This window comes from Acinonyx jubatus, chromosome B3, assembly GCF_027475565.1.
Source record: "Acinonyx jubatus isolate Ajub_Pintada_27869175 chromosome B3, VMU_Ajub_asm_v1.0, whole genome shotgun sequence".
NCBI classification, from domain to species: domain Eukaryota; kingdom Metazoa; phylum Chordata; class Mammalia; order Carnivora; family Felidae; genus Acinonyx; species Acinonyx jubatus.
In genome coordinates, this window is record NC_069386.1 from 1,927,114 (window position 1) to 1,942,536 (window position 15,423).

General features: G+C 58.5%; 1 protein-coding gene and 1 non-coding gene across 3 annotated transcripts in view; one reads left to right on the forward strand and one right to left on the reverse strand.

The window, feature by feature from the left end:
• The window catches only part of CEMIP (cell migration inducing hyaluronidase 1), a 126,715-nt gene that overhangs the window by 56,999 nt on the left and 54,293 nt on the right, over window positions 1-15,423 (forward strand). The gene's annotated exons all lie outside the window — the stretch shown is intronic.
• On the reverse strand, window positions 10,914-10,998 carry TRNAQ-UUG (transfer RNA glutamine (anticodon UUG)). Its single transcript has one exon. It is a non-coding gene; the product is annotated as a tRNA-Gln (tRNA).

A 15,423-nucleotide genomic window follows, 5' to 3' on the forward strand; every position in this document is an offset into this window, starting at 1 on the left:
CTGGACGCCAGACTCAAAGGTAGTCAAGACTCTCCTTCCCTGACTCTGTTTCCCCTGCTCCTCTCTCTGCATTGGATCTTGTGGACCGATGGGGGACAGGGAAACTGACAGGACCACTGCCTTGTTGGAACAGCACCTACTGTCATCAGGCCCCATCTCTGGCCCCAAGTCGGGAAGCCCAGGGGAGGGACTCACTGGTGTGGCTGGGGCAGGTGTTCCGTGGTCGCACCGAGGGGTGCTGACCCATGCGGGAGGCCCCGTCGTGACCGCGTGTGAGTGGGAAGGCCGGGTCTCAGAAGAGAGGAGGTGGGCAGACCATTGGGAGGCCCTCCACAGCAGGGCCAGACAGGGAGAGGGCAGGGTCAAGGAGACAGCGGGGTGGGCTTGTGACCAGCGGACTGATGAATCTCTCTTTGGCTGAGGTTCCTTTTGGAGCTAAGATAGGTCATTTGTCCGTTGATCTGTTGGCACCTTGATTGTTATTCACGCAACAAGCGTTCCCTGAGTCCCTCTTCTGTGCCAGTCCCTGGACCAGGGGCACAGAGGTGAAAAAAGTAAGGTCCCCTGCCCTCTCGCAGCTCGTGTTTTAGCACGGGAGAGACGTAACAAATTGTTTGACAGTAATAATAATAAAGAACAAGGACAAGTGTTCAACAGGGAAGGGAAATGAGAAGGAAAGCAGTGACTGATTCCTCTCAGGAATCTAATACAGGCTCCAGGAAGAGGTAACTTGTAAGTCGTCCTGGACGGGTGGTAGGGTTTCTCGAGGCGGTGATGCTGGAAAAGAACCTTCTAGGCAGAAAGATCAGTGCAAGGAAAAGGAGGTGTATGGGGCTTGGGGTGGGGACGGTCTTCTGGTGGCCCGGGGTGGCCTGAACACAGCAGGTAGGGTCAGGATGGAGATTGGCAAGAGGTGAGGTTGGGTAGGCAGGTGGGGGCCACTTGGCAAAGGACCTCACAAGACCTCAAGGGTCTTGGAAGGGCGCGAAGCACAAGAGATGAGAGCCAACCTATTTCGGCAGCAGTGTAGGGGACGAGTCAGAAGGAGAGAGAGACTGGGGACAGAAGACTGGTCAGGAGGCCACCGTGAATGTCCAGCAAGGCAGTATAGTGGTTGTGCTGGGGCCCACAGCCGGGAGAGGACGAGGAGGTGGACGTTTCTGGTAGAACTTCCATGCGGGTGGACGGGTTCGTGAGCAAGAGAGGGAGGGGACCAAGTGTGCTGGGCAAGAGGGGACACTTGTCTGACAGTTCACTGTGATCCAGCCGAGGGACTGTTAGTTTCTGAGAATAGCAAAGCAGCTAGAAAAAAAAAATGCAGTGGCTTCAGAGTCTGACAGTTTGGACCCTAGAAGAGACGCCTCACTTCCTAAGTATGTGAATCGAGACAACTCACTTAACCTCTGGGATAAGGTGAGGGACGAACCGGGTAGTAAGTGAATAACCCAGTGCCTGGCGCATAGAAGGCACTCAATGTGTGTCATTTGAATCAGAACCTGTTGGGAATCAATGGCTACTTTCGATGCTTTGGCTTTGTTTTGTTTTGTTTTGTTTTGTTTTTGGAAATTGGAGAGGTCTCAACGGTAACTAAGAGTAGCAATGGTATTAGTTTGGTCCTGAGGACAGCAGTCTGTTTTTATGGCTTGGGAACCGTCCTGACCCAGTTTGCAAACATTTCCTCTGGCATATAATCTTCCTTTATACAGAAACATGTTAAAAAAACAAAAACAAAAACAAACCCTTTTGTCCCCATTCAAAGAAGGGTTTACCCCTCTGCTGTCATGTCCCAACCCACTCAGGGATGTTCTCTCGCTCCTCCCTTTCACCCCGCCATGCCAGGACCCTGGAGAGCAGCCAGACAAGGTGGTGCTTGTCTTAATTTCAATACCAAAGGGGAAGACAGAGTGCGTGCAGTGCTCAGTGTCTGGAAGCTGTTTATTTGATCTTGGGCATGTCTTTGTTCCAACACGAATTGAATTGTAAACACATGAGAGCAGCTGCTAATGGGTGCCTAAGTAGTCAAGTGGCAAAATGCCCCCGACGATCCACCCTCGTGGTGCCGTGTTTATGAGCCCTTCACGAGCCCGCCCCGCTCACTCCTGTCCAGCCCTGGCATATGGGGTAAGTCGGGGGCATCACATCCTCTGTCCTTACAGAGTCGTGGCCGTGATAGATGGGATGGTGGCCACATGAGAGAGTCACTGAGGATAGGGTAGAAAGCCACACAGGAAATGCGTTGTCTCTGAAAGTTCCAGTGCCCATTTAGGACCTTCAGAGAGAAAGGCTTGGTTACTCCTTTATGGGCTGAAAAACCAAGACTCCTTTGGTCGCAAATAATAGAAACCAAGTTGACTTAAACTTAGCGAGATTTTAAAAAAGTGGGTAAAAAGAGCATGGGGTTGGATTTGTTATAAGGACCCAGGGAGTGTCTCCTAGAATCAAAGACAGGTATAAAGCCCGGCCATAAGAAAGGGCTGGAACCAGCAGAGAAAGAACCAGCTTAGCTTTGGCCAGTTGTACCCACCGGTCCAGTCAGTTGGCCTGGGAGTCCCAAGTCCTACTGAACAACGATGGCCCAAGAAGACCCGTCCTGAGAAAGGGCAGGTCACAGACGGTCTGGAGCAGAGAGTCAAGCCTTGGCTCATAGCAGACCTTTGGGAAACCTCAGAAGAGGGGCGTCTCTGAAGCCCTGAGAAAGTAATTGACCACGTCAAGTGGTGTGGATCTCATAGCAAGAGGTAGGACTATTGGGGCGCCTGGGTGGCTCAGTCGGTTGAGCGTCCAACTCTTGATTTCGGCTCAGGTGATGATCCCAGTGTCATGGGATCGAGCCCTGAGTTGGGCTCAGTGGTGGGTGCGGAGCCTGCTTGGGATTCTGTCTCTCTCTCTGTCTCTCTCTCTCTCTCCCTCTGTTCTTTCTCAACTTGTTCTCCCTCTGTCTCAAAAAATAAAATATGTAGGACTATTTAGGAAGAGATTGCCACGTGGAACTATGGATTATATACCCCAGCATAACTGTAAGGTCAAGCACGGATCCCTGGCCTCTGTGTCCCCCACCCCACTTGCCCAGACTCCAGGATGACGAACAACGTACACCTCAGAGGGCCTGGGTAGGTTGAATGACATGAACCTGCCATTTTTTTTGTAGATGAAAATGGCTCAATATTGACAGTTTCATATTTTCAACCCAATACATGATACATGTATGTTGAGTTGAACTGGGACCCAGCTTTGGATCTTCAATATGAGACCCTGGCCAAGCCATGGACTCAGTGGTCCTCAAGGCCCATCCTTGCTCCAAGGTGCTGGAAATACAACACTAGGAGCAAACTCACCGTCGGGGGCCAGAAGAGGCTGGAGTCAGGTAGTGCTGGAATCTGGTCTCAGCCAGGCGCCGTCACGGCCCCTGCAGACCCTCGGGATGCCTGCGGGACCTGCCCCGAGCTGACAGTCCCACCTCCTCCCTTACCCATGGCTGCTCTCTCCCGTTTTATGGGGAAAAGCAAGGACTAACTTTTTCCAGCTGAAGCTTCTGGAAGATCTCGGGCAACATGGCCAAGTTCGGCTGAATGTGGGCCAGCGTCCCGGGCTGCAGCTCAGCTCGGCCAAGGAGGCCAGAGCCCGAGGCGGGGGCTCTGTGTGCGGCGGGCAACTCCCCTGGCCGTGACCCACACAAGGGCCGCAGCCCCCGGGCCCCGGCTGAGGACCCCGGGGACACTTCAGGCACCTGCAGGGTCTCCTCTGGGATCCCCCTTCCGGTCCCTTCTGATGGTAGATGGGGGCCCAAGGCTCCTGACTTCTCAGGGCAACAACACTTCGGGGCCACTCCTTGAGCATGCGCTGTCGCTAGCACCTAGGAGTTAGTTGCTGCTCTGCTGATGGTAGGAGGTCACTTTTATAGAGCGCCCACTGCATACTGCTGCTTCCCTAAGCACTTTGTGTACGTCATCTTTTAGAATGATCTCATCAGGCAGAAGAGAGGAACAGCCTTATGTGCTGGAGAGAAGTCTTTGCCTGGAACGTTGAAGGGGTCAGCCTACAAAGTTGAGTGGAAAGAGGAAAGAATTGGAAGAGGGAAAATAAATCCACGAGATAATAGCATAAATATGATGAAGCCACTCCTATTATATTTTATTTTTTAAAAAAAATGTTTTATTTGTTTTGAGAGAGAGAGAGCAAGCAGGGCAGAGAGAGAGAGAGAGATTTTTGTTATTCTTTTTCACATTTATTTTTAAGAGACATAGCAGGAGCGGGGGAGGGGCAGAGAGTGAGGGAGACACAGAATCAGGAACAGGCTCCAGGCTCTGAGCGGTCCGCGCAGGGCCCGACGCGGGGCTCGAACCCACGAACAGATCATGGTCAGCTCATGACCTGAACCGGAATCAAGAGTCAGACGCGTCCTCAGTTGAGTCACCCAGGGGCCCCGTAGCCGCTCATATTTTAATAACCAACGGAAATGTCCCAGAATCGCAGGGTCGCTTAGTGGCACATGTGAGGTTCAAGTTCACCTCTTCTAAAGTCAAAGCCTGCCCTCACGATGTGTGGGAACATTTAGGACACCTACTGACGGGGCCCGCTGCTCGGCCAGTCACTTGGCACATCTGATTACGTCACTGCTCACGGCAGCCGCTTGAGGAAGTCCCCGCCATCACCAGCGTCCTGCAGCCGGGGAAGCTGCAGAACGGAAAGCTACCCGGATTCTCCCCGTGTCACACGAGGGCTAAGTGGCGGGGCTGGCCTTCGACCCCAGGGAACCTGCACCCTGAGCGCAGTTGGGTTCGAGGACAGTGGCGCCCACGGCTTTGTCTGGCTGAGTGCCGGTAGCAAAGTTGGGCCTCTTCTGTCCCCTAAACTCTGTCCTGTGTGGCTCCCCAGAGCACAACACGAAAGCAAGTGTGTAGGGCGGCACGTTCGTGTGATTGGGGGTACCGCCCCGCCATTGTAAGAAGTGCACTGCTGATGTGCACAGTCACGTGCATGAACCTCAAAAACATGCTGACGGAGGGGCGCCTGGGGGGCTCAGTCCGTTAAACGTCCACTTCGGCTCAGGTCATGATCTCATGGTTCGTGGGTTCGAGCCCTGCGTCGGGCTCTGTGCTGACGGCTCACAGCCTGGAGCCCGCTTCGGATTCTGTGTCTCCCTCTCTCCCTGCCCCTCCCCTGCAACCGCGCTGTCTCTCCCTGTCTCTCAAAAATAAATAAACGTAAAAAAAAAACCCGAAGTGCTGAGTGAGAGAAGCCTCGCGCCAAAGACTGCATTTCGGGCAATTCCATTTCTACAGAGTTCCAGAACAGGTGACCTGGTTCTGAGAGAACCCGGTTGTGTCTCACAAGAGGGGAGTTGGTGGGGAGGGGCGTGAGGGGACCCTTCTGGATGATGATAACGTTCTGTGCCGGATCGCTCAGGTAGAGACATTTCTCAAAACTCAGAAAGTGCACGGTTAGGGTTTGTGCGTTTCACGACACGTAGATTTTACCCACAAAGAGTTTTAAAAATTTAAATGAACATTGAACTCTAGTTAATACTGAAGTATTTAGGGGGGGAGTATATTGCTGCTTGCAATTTACTTTGAAATGCATCCAAAAAACAAGGCTGCTTTCTGGATGGATGGGTGGGTGGGTGGATGGATGGATGCACCCATCAATGAGAGAGCAAATGTAGTAAAACGTTACCGGTAACCTCTAGGTCATGAGTAGGTTGGTCACCGTGAAACTCTTTCACCTTGGTCTAGTGTGTGATAATTTTCCTGGGAGAAGGTTGTTGGGGGTGTTGGGGGAGGGCGGTGGAGAAACAACTGTGTGGAGCCCTGGGGTCCCCTAGTGCTGAAGCAGGGTCCCCAGAGCTCAGGGCTGGTGGGTGACCTTCTCCAAGCAGGAACTGCCATCTCAGCCACCTGTGTCCCAGCCCCCGTGGGGGACCTAGTTCTGAGTAAGCACTAAAGTACCGTTGCCCTGGGTCTCCCCTCCCAGTGAGAAAGCAGAGGCCAGACGAGCGTGGCCCAGGGTCTCCCAGGACCCCGGGTTTCTAGGTGCCCCTCCCCGGTGGGTTTACCAGAGCCCGTTTGCTTCCGAAGACCGCAGACTTGTGTTTAGAGCCCAAGGCTGCGAATCACACCTGCCTGCGGGACCACAGGTACCTGATGGCAGGCCCCATGGGGCCGTCAGCCCGGCCTCGGCTGGGACCCCACCTCGAGTCGCTTCCTGGAGGTGTGTTTGAAGCAGTAGGGAGCCACAGTGGTTTCTGCAAATAAATAACCCAGGAGAAGACCAGCCGCTCCGCTCAAAGGAGGGCTCTGGCCCAAACCTGAACCAGAATCAGGCGTTCTCTTCTGACCCCGACCCGGCCGGGCCGAGGGAGGAGTGGGGAAAGTCTGGCCGCTGTGCAGACACTCCCGTCTCTGCCCTTCCGGGGTTTGTGTGAGCCTGAGAACGGGGCCGGGAGGAAGGCGGTCCGTCTGAACGGCCGCCAGCCCCAGCCCGCCGCCTTCCAGCCCCGCTCCCAGACACGGCAGGTGCCACGAGCCCGCCTCTCGCGTCCGACCCTCGCCCGGCCCAGGCTCTCCCGTAAGCGCTCTGGGCCCCGGCTCCTGGCGGAGCTTCTCATGGCCTGCGCGTCAGCGGTGGGTGTGGTGGCCCTCCTGGGTCACGGCAGTGGCTCTGCTGGACGAAGGAGGTAGGAGATGCGCGGAAGCCAGCAGGCGTGGCTCGGGAGCAGCGGGGAAAGAGCACGTCCGAAGGGGTCTTAGGGCACAGGAACGTCTGTGTGCGCGAGAGGCACCGCGTTGGCCCGTCAGCGGCAGCGGCTAGGGCTCCAAACGGCTTGCGAGCAGCTAACCTTCCTCTTGCCTTCCCCCCTGGGATTTGCTTCAGTCGGGATTGGTTCCATGGTAAATGTCTGCAGCACAACTCGCATTGGCTCAAACATAAAAGGACGTCCATGGGCCCACGGGATTGCAAGTTCGGCGTCAGCACTGGCTTCAGGCAGAGCTGGATCTGGGTGTTCAGAGATGGTGGTTCTCCATCTCCAGGCTCCGCCCTCCTCCGTGTACGCCTCGTGCTCAGACAGGCGCTCTCGGTACAAGGCAAAGGTGGTCCCGGCAGCTCCACGCTGGCCACCCTCAGTGGGTGACAAGCGGCAGTTCCGTGGGCCCTTTCTTTGTCTCGGGTCGTGTGACCATCCCGAAGCAATCCCGGCACCAGGCGGGAGGGTGCATTTGTGGGCCAGCCTGGGTCACGTGTCTACGTGGGGAGCCAAGGTGGGCGGGTCAGCCCCCGCTTGAAGCCCACGGCTGGAGGGCACAGGAGAGAGGGCTGCTGGAGGAAGGGACGGGTGCCGCAGGTCCGCGTGGGCTCCGAGACCCACGGCCTGGTTTTGTCCCTTCTGGAATTCTCCCTGTGTCTCACTGCGTTCGAGTGCAGCACGTCCCGCCCTGTGGGTCGTTAAGACTCATTCTTCCATCGGGCAAAACTCAGATTCATCACCTCCTGTTCTAAATTTTTTTAATGTTTTACTATTTATTTTTGAGAGAGACAGAGAGAGCGAGTGGGGGAGGGGCAGAGAGAGAGGGAGACACAGAATCCGAAGCAGATTCCAGGCTCTGAGCTGTTAGCACGGAGCCCAACGTGGGGCTCGAACCCACGAACCGCGAGATCATGACCTGGGCCGAAGTCGGACATTTAACCGACTGAGCCACCGGGGTGCCCCCATCACCTCCTGTTCTAAATTCGTGTCTGGACCTTGCACCTCCTACAAATGGCTGGTCCCGGGCGCGGGAGCATTTTTCTGCCCCCGCAGGTCCTTGTTTCCGGTCTGGAGGAAGGCCCTGGTTTGTACTGTGTGGTGACCAGATCATCAGTCCAGGCACGGGTCTCGACCGGCACCTCTGGACGGGCACTGCCTGCCTCTGTCACCCAAGGTGTCAGGGTGTGTGTGCAAGCCGGGTGATGGGGTCCTGCCCCAGACCCACAGCTCCTTCCTTCCTTCCTTCCTTCCTTCCTCCTTTCCATTTCCTCCTTCCTCCCTCCCTCCCTTCCTTCCTTCCTTCCTTCCTTCCTTCCTTCCTTCCTCCTTTCCATCCCTTCCTTCCTTCCTTCCTTCTTTCCTTCCTTCCTTCCTTCCTTCCTCCTTTCCATCCCTTCCTTCCTTCCTTCCTCCTTTCCTTCCTTCCTTCCTCCTTTCCATCCCTCCCTCCCTCCCTCCCTCCCTCCCCTCCTCCCTCCCTTCCTCCTTTCCATCCCTTCCTTCCTTCCTTCCTTCCTTCCTTCCTTCCTTCCTTCCTCCTTTTCCTTCCTTCCTTCCTTCCTTCCTTCCTTCCTTCCTTCCTTCCTTCCTCCTTTCCATTCCTTCCTTCCTTCCTTCCTTCCTTCCTTCCTTCCTTCCTTCCTCCTTTCCATCCCTTCCTTCCTCCCTCCCTTCCTTCCTTCCTTCCTTCCTCCTTTCCATCTTTCCTTCCTTCCTTCCTTCCTTCCTTCCTTCCTTCCTTCCTTCCTTCCTCCCTTCCTCCCTCCCTTCCTCCTTTCCATCCCTTCCTCCCTCCCTTCCTTCCTTCCTTCCTTCCTTCCTTCCTTCCTTCTTTTCCTTCCTTCCTTCCTTCCTTCCTTCCTTCCTCCTTTCCATCCTTCCTTCCTTCTTTCCTTCCTTCCTTCCTTCCTTCTTTCCTTCCTTCCTTCCTTCCTTCCTCCTTTCCATCCTTTCCTTCCTTCCTTCCTTCCTCCCTTCCTCCTTTCCATCCCTTCCTCCCTCCCTCCCTCCCTCCCTCCCTCCCTTCCTTCCTTCCTTCCTTCCTCCTTTCCATCCCTTCCTTCCTTCCTTCCTTCCTTCCTTCCTTCCTCCTTCCTTCCTTCCTCCTTTCCATCCCTTCCTTCCTTCCTTCCTTCCTTCCTTCCTTCCTTCCTTCCTCCTTCCTTCCTTCCTCCTTTCCATCCCTTCCTTCCTTCCTTCCTTCCTCCCTCCCTCCCTCCCTCCCTCCCTCCCTTCCTTCCTTCCTTCCCGTCTGGAAGTAGGTGCTTTGGAGCTAAGCTCCACGGCGCGAAAATGCCTGGAACGCATGGCCCAGAACCACACGGAACACCGCTCTGTCAGCAGTTAACGTTTTCCTGGGCTCTGCGGTTTCGAGAACACCTTCCCTTCCCCGGCGTGCACTCAGCTGCAAGCCAGCCTCTGCAGACCCTGCCATGTCACCCCCCTTCCCCCTGGGCGCTGGCGTCACAGTGACAGTCGTCCGTGGGGCGCACGCGGTCTGCGTAGGGCGCCTGGCGTGTGGCCCCCAGAGGCTGCGCTGTCAGCGTCGAAGGCCTCGTGCGGAGCTTGAGCGGTACGGGACGCGCTGGCTGTTTGTTTAACCCGGGCCCCTCCGCTGCTGGACTTTGAGCTCGAGCTGAACCCGCGACGAGCTCTTTTCCTGAGTTGTCATGCGGTAGGCACTCCCGAAACGCGTGTGGGATTCATTCGACTCTGGCGGTGGAGGCCTCGGCTGCTGCTGGAGGCCCCACCCCGCCCAGCCGGGCCCACCCCGGCGGCAGCGTCTATATGAACCACACGTGGGCTCCTTCCGTCCCCCGCTCCTCCCGTACCAGGGCCAAAGTGGCAGGGCCAAGTCCCAACTCCTGCCCCGGGGGTGCTTCAGGATCCGGACCCCGCACCCCTCCCCTCTGCTGCCCCTGACCTCCCGCACCTTCGGTCTCTTTGGCACTGATTTCGTGCTCCTGGAAATAAAGCGGCTTGTGGGAATGAGCCTTCCTGCCCCCTTTCAGGCAGGTGCCCCCTTGGCGTGGAGGACGGGCCGGCAGGGGCTGTCACGATGCCCTTGGGGGCGGGGGGAGGGGTTCAGCAGGTGCCACTCTGGCGGGACGTGATGAGAAGGTAGGGGCCGTTTTGCAAAGATCTTTCTGGAGCCTCAGAAATAAGTAGGCACACATGATATGACCCGAAGCCAGGAGAAATGCCCAGCCAGCTGCTGATGCTAGAACTTTCGGTTAAAAAACACAATTGATGAAGTGTTTATTGCCCTAGCCGCTCAGCCAGCCGGCGAAGGACACACAGCCAGCAGGGAAGGTGTGCAGCCTGGTGGTCTGACTTGGAAAGCTCCAGGTTCTGACTCAGAGCCCTGGGAGAAGCTTCCCTCTGAGGTCACTGTGCTTTGCGATCAGGCTGTACTGGGCATCGTCTGACCTTTCAGCCGCCCGCCTGGAGGGGCGAGGGGCTCTGACGTCTGCGGGGGGCATGCCAGGGACGAGAGCCTTCCCGCCGCCCCCCGCTCAGGCTCACCAGGCCCCGGGGGTGGGGGTGGGTAGAGCCACGTGATGAGCTTTGCAGACCAGACAGACGCTCCGATGGGGGGGGGGGGGAGCAAGGAGGTGCTGGAAGAGGAGCCCCACAGTGGGAGAAGCCATCACCCGGCTGGGCGTGTGTGACAGAGCGTGGGCCCTCTGTCTCAGTTAGCCGGGCGGTTCTCTGTGCTGGGGACCCCCATGTGCCAGCCACCGAGGCACAGTGACAGGCTCTTCTCCCGGGGGAAGGCCCAGCCTGCGAGGGCAGACTTGGAGCTCAGCAGGGCTGACCCGGGGTTGTAGCCGTGACGTCCCAGGGCACTGGCTGCATGGACAGCGACAGGGGTGGCTCGTGGACGCGTGCAGGTGCCCTCGAGGAGTCCCAGACAGACCCGGAGGGAGAGAGGAGCCGTGCAAGGGGCCAGACTTCCCACGTGAGTAAGTGAGCTTGGAGGTGCTGGGCACCTGGTGCCTGGGGACTGGAGGTAGGGACCCGGGGACACTTGGGTCACCTTTTATTGCTTTAATGTTTTGTTTATTTTTTGAAAGAGAGAAAAACAGACAGAGCAAGAGTGGGGGAGGGGCAGAGGGAGAGGGAGACACAGAATCCAAAACAGGCTCCAGGCTCCAAGCTGTCAGCACAGAGCCCGATGCGGGGCTCGAACCCACGAACCATGAGATCATGACCTGAGCCAAAGTCGGACGCTCTACCGACTGAGCCACCCAGGCGCCTCTGGAGGTCCCCTTTTAGAGCGTGCAATCCCTCCGTCCCCGCAAGTGCCGGGCTTAGCAGGAGAGGACGGGCCAGGACCCTCACCGCAGCCAGCGCTGCTCTGACCGTAGCAGAGGCACGCCGACCTTGGACTCTGAGTCTGGGGAGAAGGCACCTGCAGCAGGGACATGACGTCCCCTCTTCCTTCAAGACCCCGGGGGGAGAGAAACATCCTCAAGAGGGAAGATCATCTCTTTTCCTCCACTGAGGGTATGACAAGAGACTTGAAAAGAGAGTTATAATTTTGAAAGTGGTAGCTTGTGTAAACGTCTCCAGTTGCTGCTTCGGGCTCCCACGCGGTGTTCTCGAGAGCGCTGGACAGAGTCCAACGATGCCGCGCGGTCAGATAGCCAAGTCGTTTGCTCCTTCGGCAGCCACGCGGCACACACAGGCACCCACCGCCCAGGGGTCGCCGGGCGGCCGCTGTGTGCCCAGCTGCGCTCTGTGGGAAAAGAAAAACGGGCTTACCCTCAAGGAGCCCGCAGCCCGAGTTTCCCGTGGGAACCATTCAGTCAGTCCCAAGCACGGGGTGAGAGAAGTTTAAAGAAAGGCTGGGTCAGGGGCGCCTGGGTGGCTCCGTCGGTTAGGCGTCCGACTTCGACTCAGGTCATGCTCTCGCGGTCCGTGAGTTCGAGCCCCGCGTCGGGCTCTGTGCTGACAGCTCGGAGCCTGGAGCCCGTTTTGGATTCTGTGTCTCCCTCCATCTCCGCCCCTCCCCTGTTCATGCTCTGTCTCTCTCTGTCTCAAAAATAAATAAACGTTAAAGAAAAAAAAATTAAAGAAAGGCTGGGTCAGTAAGCTGTGGGTGCCGAGGAAGAAGCAGCTGATAAGGACTTGAGGTCGGGGCCGGGGGGGGTGGGAGACGGCCTTGGAGTCAAGGTGGCAGAACGTGTGCAAGCCCGCGGGGGCCCAGGAGGGAGTTAGCAGGAAGCCGCCTGGGGAGGGAGACAGGACCCGCTCCCCGAGCACGGGCCTCCTGACATCCCCCCTCCCCGGCCCCGCGTGGAAGCTGCTAGAAGCGCTAACTGAGTCCCGGGTGGTGTGGTTAAGCCCTGTCTCGGCTCATCCTTTCATCTGGCTCCTGTCCTCTCCCGGGCGCTGCGCTCGGCCCCAGTGTGAGGGCCGCCGGGCCTCCCGGAGCAAAGCAGGAGCTGAGCTGTTGCCGGAGCACCTCCTCCGCCTGCCCTGGGGCCCCCGGGGCCAATGGGACCCCCCACCCACCGCCTGTGCCTCCCGCTGAGACGGCCTACTGGTCCGGGGCCCCGTCCAGGCACGACCTCTGCCCGGGGCCCGGCGTGGGGCCCCCCTGTGTCACATGGGTTCCCTCCCCCACCGTAACCACCGCTGAGTGGGGCGGGGGGGACTTCCCTGTGCGGTCCCCCATATCAAGCTTTTGAGAAAGTGTCTCTGGTGTAGTGGCGCCTCTTAACGGATGACCTAGTGTGGCCCATTAACCAGAAGAGGCCCCTAAGGGCCCCACTTGGTACGTGAGGCAGCCCCACGCAGCCGGCGGGAGCCAGGCCCCGAGGGTGGGGACAGACTCCCAGTGGCGGACCATCGTGGTTCAGTCACCGTGGGGTGCAACACTCCACCCCCTCCGGTGGCTTCCCCGACCTCACAGCCGTGGGGCTGAGGCTTAGACCCTTAAGTGAACGGCCAAGTCCGGCTCTTAAGCAGCCGACCTGAGACCCAAATTTGGATCCATCTGGTGACACAGGCCGAACGGTTAGCGCTCAGCCAACACACTGTCAAACGCTCACCAGGTTCACGGGGGGTCAGATGTGAGCGCACACGAGCCCCACTGGGAGCACTCACACACAGATGGCTGGGCCACCCGGAGCTTCTGATTCGGGGCGGGCGGCGGGTGGGGGTGGGGGTGGGGGTGTCGAGGCTGCCGCGATCCCCAGATGGGGGGCCGACGCTCCTGGTCGGGGAACCCGACGCACTCAGATGGTCTGCGAATCCTGGGGCTCTGAACCAGGGCTGACCCACGGGGTTCGGCGGTGATGGGAAGGTTCCGCTCTGCACTCCCACTGGCAGCCAGGGGCTTCAGGGCACTTCACGTGTGCCTGGGAGGGCAGAGGATGTGTGGGTTTCGTTTTGCCTGTTTTTTTTAATTACTTTTCTTACTAAAAAAAAAATTTTTTAAGTTTATTTTGAGAGGCAGTGTGAGCCGGGGGGGGGGGGGGGGAGTGTGGCGCAGAGAGAGGGAGGGAGAGAGAGAGAGAGAATCCCAAGCAGGCTCTGCGCGGTCAGCACAGAGCCCGACGCGGGGCTCGAACTCACGAACCGCGAGATCGTGACCTGAGCCGAAACCGAGAGTTGGATGCCTAACCGACTGGGCTACCCAGGTGGCCCTACCTGATTTTAAATGCAGGTTTGCATAGCCACATGTGCCTAGTGGCCGGGAGTTGGGCAGAGGAGCTGGAAACGAAGAGGAGAGGTAGATCTATCCTTGTAGCTAATGGTTCGCTCCAGGGGTTAAGCTGCCGCAAGTCGTTAGGAGCCACTTCTTCGTTAGGAAACATCGTCGTGTCTGCGTCTGGTTTGCTGCGAGCGCCGTGCTCCTGGTTCCGATTTCGGTGCCTGTGGCACATGTGATGGGACCGGGGATCACGGGCGCTGCTTTGGCGGCGTGATGAGGGACTTGGGTTCGGTGGCAGGGCAGGACCCCGAGCGCTCGGGGCTGGGGGAGCCTTGGTGCGAATCTCTCTGATCCGTGGAACCCCCCCCCCATCTCTCCTGCTTGGCTCCCCAGAGGGGATTTCCCGCATCAAAGGAGGTGTTTTGTCTGGGGAAGATCATTTAAGAGTCTGTGGGCGTGTCAAGGGCGTCGGAAAAGGCACGTGTCTACTCCCCAAACTGTGACATAAAGTGATGCCGGGTTGGAACAGGGGCAGGACCGGATGGGCCCCCCTCCCCTCTGTCTCCCCCCCCCCCCCCGGCCAAGGAAGGGACAGGCAGGCGTCCCATGAGTTACAGTCGGGCAGAAATTCTCTCAGATGCTGGTTCAGATTTCCATTCGCTTCTCCTGAGCAACGCGGGCAACCGTCTCTGGCTCGACGGGCCTCGGTTTGCCCATCTGTGAATGAGGAGATCCTGGCGGCTCAGGGCGCGGCCCGGCTCGGCAGTCCAGGCTCCCCCGGGAGCCGCTCGGAAGCGCAGACTCATGCCCCACCCCAGACCTGCCGGGTCAGAACCCGTGTTTTAACAAGTCCCCCGTGACTCACGCGCGCACGCACGCACGGGCCGGCCGGAGCGGGTCTCGTGCCGTGTCTGCTCCTACGTGGTGCGAGCCGACGCGACGTGGCCGGTCGGAAGGACGCGGGAGCCTGGTTTCCGGAGAGGAGGCCGGGCTTTGTGAGGTGGCGGGTCTCCTTGGAATGTTTTCGGTCTTTGCGGCGGTGAGAACCGTCTGGGCGGGTGTGCTTCCTGGGGGAGGGGCTGGTCCTCGAAGCAGCCCCGGGAGACGCTGGTGTGCAGGAGCGAGGGGTCTTGTGAGCGCCTCTCTCTGAGGAGGCCAGGCGGGGCTCCCTGTCCCCGGGGTCCTTCGCACAGCATTCGAGAGAGGGCCCAGGCTGCCGGGGCGGGGGCAGGGGCGGGGGCTCCTCCTGTGTTCACCTGTGGTCCGGAAGGTGCGTGGGCTGCCCTGTCCCCTGCCCCTTCCTTCTCCCTTGGGGGTGGGGGGCGTTGGGCGCTGTGATTTCCGGATCACTGACCCGCAGCGAGAGGCAGAGAGGTGGCTTGAATCCGACCTTTGCTGCTCGTGGGAGGCCCGGCTGGGGGACAGGAGTGCGGTCCTGCGTTACAGGGCACGTCCTTGGGGCCAGACCTGCCAGGTTCAGACCTGACTGTGTCACCGCCTGCTGCCTCCGTAGCCCTCAGAGGACCCCCCACCCCACCCTGCTCCGACGAGTCGGGGTCTGCCTTTGAGTCAGCTTCCCCGGGGGGTTCATGTGTGCACGCAGTTTGACAAGCGCTGACTTTCCCTCCGGCTTCTACGTTCTCGCAGTTTGAGACGAGACCACAAACCGTTTAATCTTTGGGAGCTAGAAACGCCCTTTCTGGAGGAGGGAGCAGGCTTTGGGCTTTGCTACCTGCTGGCTGCGTGCGTCAGGCAAGTTGCACGCTCTGTACCTCAGTTTCCCCATCCGTGTCGAGGGATGACCATGCCCCCCAGCTACAGAAGAGCAGATCGGTCGTCGACGTGTGGCCGGGGCCTAAAGCGGTGCCCGGAGCCTCGCAAAAGCTACGCTGGCGTTTGCCGGGACTCTTGGTGTCATCGCTGCGGACGGGAGGCTGAAAGCCTGGGAAGATGAACTCGCTCGGGGACACGGCATCGTTTGCTGGGGCCGCAGATGGGGCAGCTTCACTGTTCAGAG